Source organism: Ictidomys tridecemlineatus, chromosome 7 (assembly GCF_052094955.1).
Source record: "Ictidomys tridecemlineatus isolate mIctTri1 chromosome 7, mIctTri1.hap1, whole genome shotgun sequence".
NCBI classification, from domain to species: domain Eukaryota; kingdom Metazoa; phylum Chordata; class Mammalia; order Rodentia; family Sciuridae; genus Ictidomys; species Ictidomys tridecemlineatus.
Genome location: NC_135483.1, coordinates 140,310,363 through 140,316,362, shown reverse-complemented (window position 1 = coordinate 140,316,362; position 6,000 = coordinate 140,310,363).

Here is a 6,000-nt window from a genome sequence, read left to right as displayed (position 1 = left end):
TCTTAGAACAAGTAAAATGGTAGAATCAGGTCTATTTTAAAGTTTTGCTCTTAAACACTACTTTTATGTCATTTAGGATGTTTTTGGATGCAATTAAATCCCAATCAAATTGTCTTAAGCAAAAGAAAATGTCTTAACTCATGTGACCAGAGGTCATGTGGCTCCAAGGGAATGTGCCAGGGCCCCAGACTCCTTTGCAGGGATTCCATAGGCTTTGCCTCCTCATTCTCAAGCTGATAACAAGGCAACTCATTCAGTCATGGTATCTAAGCCAAAAACATCCAGGCCTGTTGGGGACTGCATATCATCAAGTCAAGATGGCGCCTGGCAGTTTGCCAGGAGGAGTGGTTTGTGAGGCAGCACCACCGAACTATTAAGATGGTAGGGATTCCTTATTGGCTGATTGCTGTAACTGGATGATGCTAATTGAGTTAAACTGTGTGTAATCAGTTAGGTATATATACCTCTGCTGTTTTGCAATAAGGCGGCTCCTGCTACCTTGGGTGCCCGCTACCTTGAGTTCCTGCTCAGTTTCTGCTGAGTTTCCCTGCAATTAGGCAGTTCCCGCTTCAATTTTCAAGTTGCCTGTCACCTCCCGGTTATTCTGCCCAGCCGGACTGTGGCACAGGCCAAAGAGTGGAGGTGGAGGTAAACATCTTGTCTCTCTTTTAAGAATGAGGAGAAGTTTTCTGGAAATACTTCCTTCCCTGAAGACTTTTTTTCTATGTCTGTCTAAAGGAGGACTTCAGAATTCAGTCATATACACACTATTAAACCACTTACTAACAAGAGAAATAGGATTGCTGTTATAGGCTTAGGTTAATTGTCTAGAGTGATTCTGATGACCAAGGAATTTGTATCACTCTATTGACTTCTATAAAATTGATTATTATTAATTAAGTAGAATGCTTGAAACCAAATTTCAGGCCAACCACTAGCAATGTTTTAACTTTGGATATCAACATTACCCTGAATTTTATCTTATTCTTTTACCTTAGTTTTCTCAGATCCTTATTTTTCAATACATTGAAATGCATGTCTTATAAGTGACCTGTGAATAAGACCTCATTCGGAAAAGTGCAGATGTAATTAATTTAAGGATCTTGAGGTGAAATCATCCTGGATTACTCAACTGGCCTCCAAATTCATTGTCAAGTTTCTTTACAAGAGAAAGAAGAGAAGACATTGAGACACAGAATAGAAGGCCATGCGAGGGACAGAGGCAGAGACTAGAGTTTCAGGACCACACGCCAAGGAATTTCTGGAGTCACCAGAAGCTAGAAGAAGCAAGGATTCTTCCCTAGAGCCTTCAGAAGGAGCATGACCCACCTGGACAGCTCGTCCTCTAGCCACACATCCACAGATCCAGCCAATAGATGACTGAAAATATTCAAGAAAAATAAATGCATCCTGGGCTGGATTATTTGCCATCCTTCTCTGCTCAGTGGGAGAGTACTTGCCTAGCAGTTATGGGGCTGTGGGTTCTATCAGGAAGAGGAGGAGAAGGAAGAGGAAGAAGAGAAGATGAAAAAATTACATCAGTTTGCATCTGAACTGAACATGTACAGACTTTTTTCTTGTAATTCCTTAAATACAGTGTATTAACTATATACATAGTATTAATATTGTTCCTAGGTATTAGAAGTAATATAGAGATAATTCAAAGTATATATGAGGATATGGGTAGGTTAGATGCAAACACTGTGCAATTTTACTTATTTATTTATTTACTTATTTATATATTTATGTTTTGTAGTACTGGAGATTGAACCACTGAGCTACTCCTCAGCTCTTTTCATTTTTTATTTTGAGATAGGTTCTAAGTTGCTCAGGCTGGCCTTGAACTTGAGATCCTCTGGTCTCAGCCTCCCAAGTTGCTGAGATGTGCGCCTGACTACATTCTGCCATTTTACACAAGAGACTTGAGCATTTGGTATCCTGGGGAGGGGAAACCAATCTCTCAAGGATACTGAGGACAACTCTGTACTTTGACTTCAGACTATGGCCTCCAGAATTATGAAAATATAAGTGGCAATTGAACCCAGGTCCTAGTGCATCCTAATCAAGCATTCTACTATTGAGCTATATTCTCAGTCCAAAGTTTTGATTGTTTTAAGCCATCTAGCCCATATTAATTTTTGCAGCAGACATAGGAAACTGATATCAAGTCCTTCTTCCTGAATGGGCATCAGATTAATTTACCACAGCATTAGGATTGAGAACAATGAGGTTTCTGGCTAAATACATGAAAACTCAGAAATATCTTTTGTGGAGTATACCAATTCAGTTAAATGCATTTTTGTTTGTTTTGTTTTTTGGTGGTGGTGATACAAAGTGGATACTAGTAATGTTAATCCTGTGCACAGTCACAGAATTAATCCAGATTCTGTGGTTCGTGTCTGTTCTCACTATAAATTGACTTACTTAGCTGAAAGGACCCCCATAGAATTCTCATTGAAGCAGGATTAATTAGTGTTATTTCAGAAAGACTTACCCTACTTACATTTTACCTAGGAATGATATTTTTTGCTATAGCATACCATATTTCCAAAAAGAACTATTTTTTGGTTCTAACACGGTAGCTGGGCATTTACTGACTTTTTACAAAAACAAAAGTAAGTTCCAAATTATACACATTATGTGACTATAATTGCTTATAAACTATGTAATTATATTTTGAAAAAAAGATTTGCAATTTGTAAAGAGTATTTAGTATTTAGTCACCACAAGCAAAGGAATTGTATTGATATGGAGGATTTTAAAATATTTACATTTTAACTAAATAAAGGGGAAAAGGTTTCAGGTTTTTCTTACAGAGAATTAAAGTAATCTTTACCATTCAGAAATAATTCTCCTTCAAGAAAATTGCATTTGTGCTATTTGAAAGGAGAGGAGAGGATATCTATGAAATATAAGCTTAGAACTGAAGGTTTATAGAAAAACCTGGAAAATCATCATAGCTTGTTTGTGAAAAGGCTCTTGCTTCTATGAAATTTCGATGTGTTCTTTACAGAGTTAAATTGTTTCCCTTCATTGTTGAGTGTCACAAGGCAGAAAGGTCTAGAATTACCATGTTATGAATGTGACTGAATTGGTTTCAAAAATATTTCAAAATAGGTAGTTATGAACAGAAGACTGAAATCCTCATTAAATAATTGTTATTATTTTAAATAACTGTGAGGTCCCCCTTTCCCACATCTAAGCAGCACTAATTGATTAGACTGAACACATACACAGAAAATGCATAAGTGGAAATGTTTTTAACATTTATTAAGATAAATACCCCAGTACCTGGGCTTTGGCCTAGCTTTTTCTTTTTCTTTTCTTTCTTCTTCCTTTGTTTTTTAATGCCTTTATATCAAAAGTGCTCCTATTAATGGTTACAGAAAAGGGAAAAGAAAGTGACTACAGAAAGAGTGAATAAATAGGAGAATGAGATGTGGGAAAGAAAGAGTAAAGAAATGTCAAAAAGGGAGTCAACTTTAAAAACACAGAGACAAATGGACATTGATGAAATAGAGATTTCTCTGTTTGAGCAGAGAATTTAGCCAGTATTAAACTGCTCCAGAGAATAGAAAGACACAGAACATTAATTTATTTTATGAAGCTAATATCCCTGATACCAAAAGCAAACAAGGAGAGTATAAAAAAGAAAACTTAAAAGGCAGTTTTTCTCACAAACATGGATGTACAAAGCGTAGATAAAATATTGACAGTTTGGGCTGGGGATGTGGCTCAAGTAGTGAGCTCGCCTGGCATGCCTGAGGCCCGGTTCCATCCTCAGCACCACATACAAACAAAGATGTTGTGTCCCCCGAGAACTAAACAATAAATATTAAAATTCTCTCTCTCTCTCTCTCTCTCTCTCTCTCTCTCTCTCTCTCTCTCTCTCTCTCAAAAAAATTATTGACAGTTTGAATCCAGTCATTTATAAAAAGGATAATAAACTATGATGAGGTGAGGTTTATTTCAGAAAAGCAGGGTTAGTTTAACTATCAGAAAATATTTTTATCGTTACTACATTAACAAAATAAAGAAAAGGAAACATCTGCATCTTTTGATCAATGTAGGAAAAGGGTTTGAGAGACATCAATAAGAATTCCTGATTTTAAATGATGGAAACCAAGAATGAATAGAAACTTTTAAACTGATAGACTGTATCTAATAATCACCTAGAGCAAACACCAAATGTGAAAAGCCATGATCATCCACTTTAAAATCACAAACAAGATAAGGATGCCCACTGTCATTACTACTTCTAGCTCAGCACCATACTGGAGCTACAAGGGAGAAGGAATGGAGAAAAAGAATAAAACTCAATGATTTCAAATGATATGATTGTTCACATAAAAAAATCTAAAAGAAAATACAGATAAGTTATTAAAAATCCAGATTTCCAAAGTCAATGCATTTCTAGAGTACAGGGACAAATAGAAAATGCAGTTCTAAAGATGTTTATCATAAAACACTATTAAAAAATAATTAGGGGGCTGGGGATGTGGCTCAAGCGGTAGCACGCTCGCCTGGCTTGCGTGCGGCCCAGGTTCGATCCTCAGCACCACATACAAACAAAGATGTTGGTCTGCCAATAACTAATAAATAAATAAATATTAAAAAAAAAATTAGAGCCAGGCATGGTGGCACCTGTAATCTCAGCTACTTTGGGGACTGAAACAGGAGAATCACAAACAACTAAGGGAGACTCTGCCTTAAAATAAAAAAAAGGACTTAGGGATGTAGTTCAGTAATAGAGTGCCCCTGGGGTTCAATCCTTTAGTATAGATAGGAGAGAAAAAGGATCACTGGAAATAAATCAAACAAAAGTAATAAGCCTTTTATAGAAAAAAATTATAAAATTTAATTGAAAGACATTAAAGATAACTTAGATGGAGAAATACACTATGCTCAAAGGTCAAAAGTTTCAAATTTATAAAATGTTTACAAAAATTAGATTAATAAGATTAAAGGAGAAAAATAAATTCTCACTTCAATAGATGGAAAATTTCTGATAAAATTCAGCTTCTGTTTTTATTTTTATTTATTTTTTAAGTTTTTTTTGAAAGAATATTTTTAGTTGTAGATGGACACAATACCTTTATTTTATTTATTTATTTATTTTTATGTGCTGCTGAGGATCGAACCCAGTGCCTTAAACGCGCCAGACAAACGCTCTACCACTGAGCCTCAGCCCTAGCCCATTAGCCTCTGCTTTTAAATTAAATAAATAAAACTCTTCATAAGCCAGGAATAGAAGAAAACTTTCTTAATACATGGCCCCCTTTTGCAGGCACTATACTGAATAGTTATATAATAACCCTCCTTAAAACTACAAATGAATAACATCTCTACTTCTGTTCTACCTTTTATCTAGATTGTGCAATGAAATAAGAAAGTATAGTAAATTACAGTCAGATTTTTAGAATTAATACTACTTTTTATCAACGTAGTTTTATACAAGATGAATATAAATTCTAGTAGCAAAAGTAAGGAAATATAATTAAAAAGAACAAAAAATATAAGATACTTACAAATTAACCTAACAATATAATTTTTTTTTTTTGTACCAGGGATTGAAGCCAGGGATGCTTAACCACTGAACCACATCCCTAGCCCTTTATATTTTTTATTTTGGGACAGGTCTTGGCTTAGGGCCTCTCTAAGTTGCTGAGGTTGGTTTTGAACTTGCAATCCTTCTGCCTCAGCCTTCCCAGAAGCTGGGATTACAGGCATGCAACACCATGTCTGGCAAACAATATAAACTTTAAGATGATTGTAGACTTAATTATAGGCTGGTGGTGTAGCTCTATGGTAGAACACTTGCCTAGAATGCTCAAGGCCATGAGTTTAATTCCCCGCACTGAAAAAAAAATGATAAAACTCAATATTTTAAAAAATTAATTTTTAGTTGTAACCGGACACAATACCTTTATTTTATTTATTTATTTTTTTGTGTAGTACTGAGGATAGACCCCAGTGTCTCACACATGCTAGGCAAGGGCT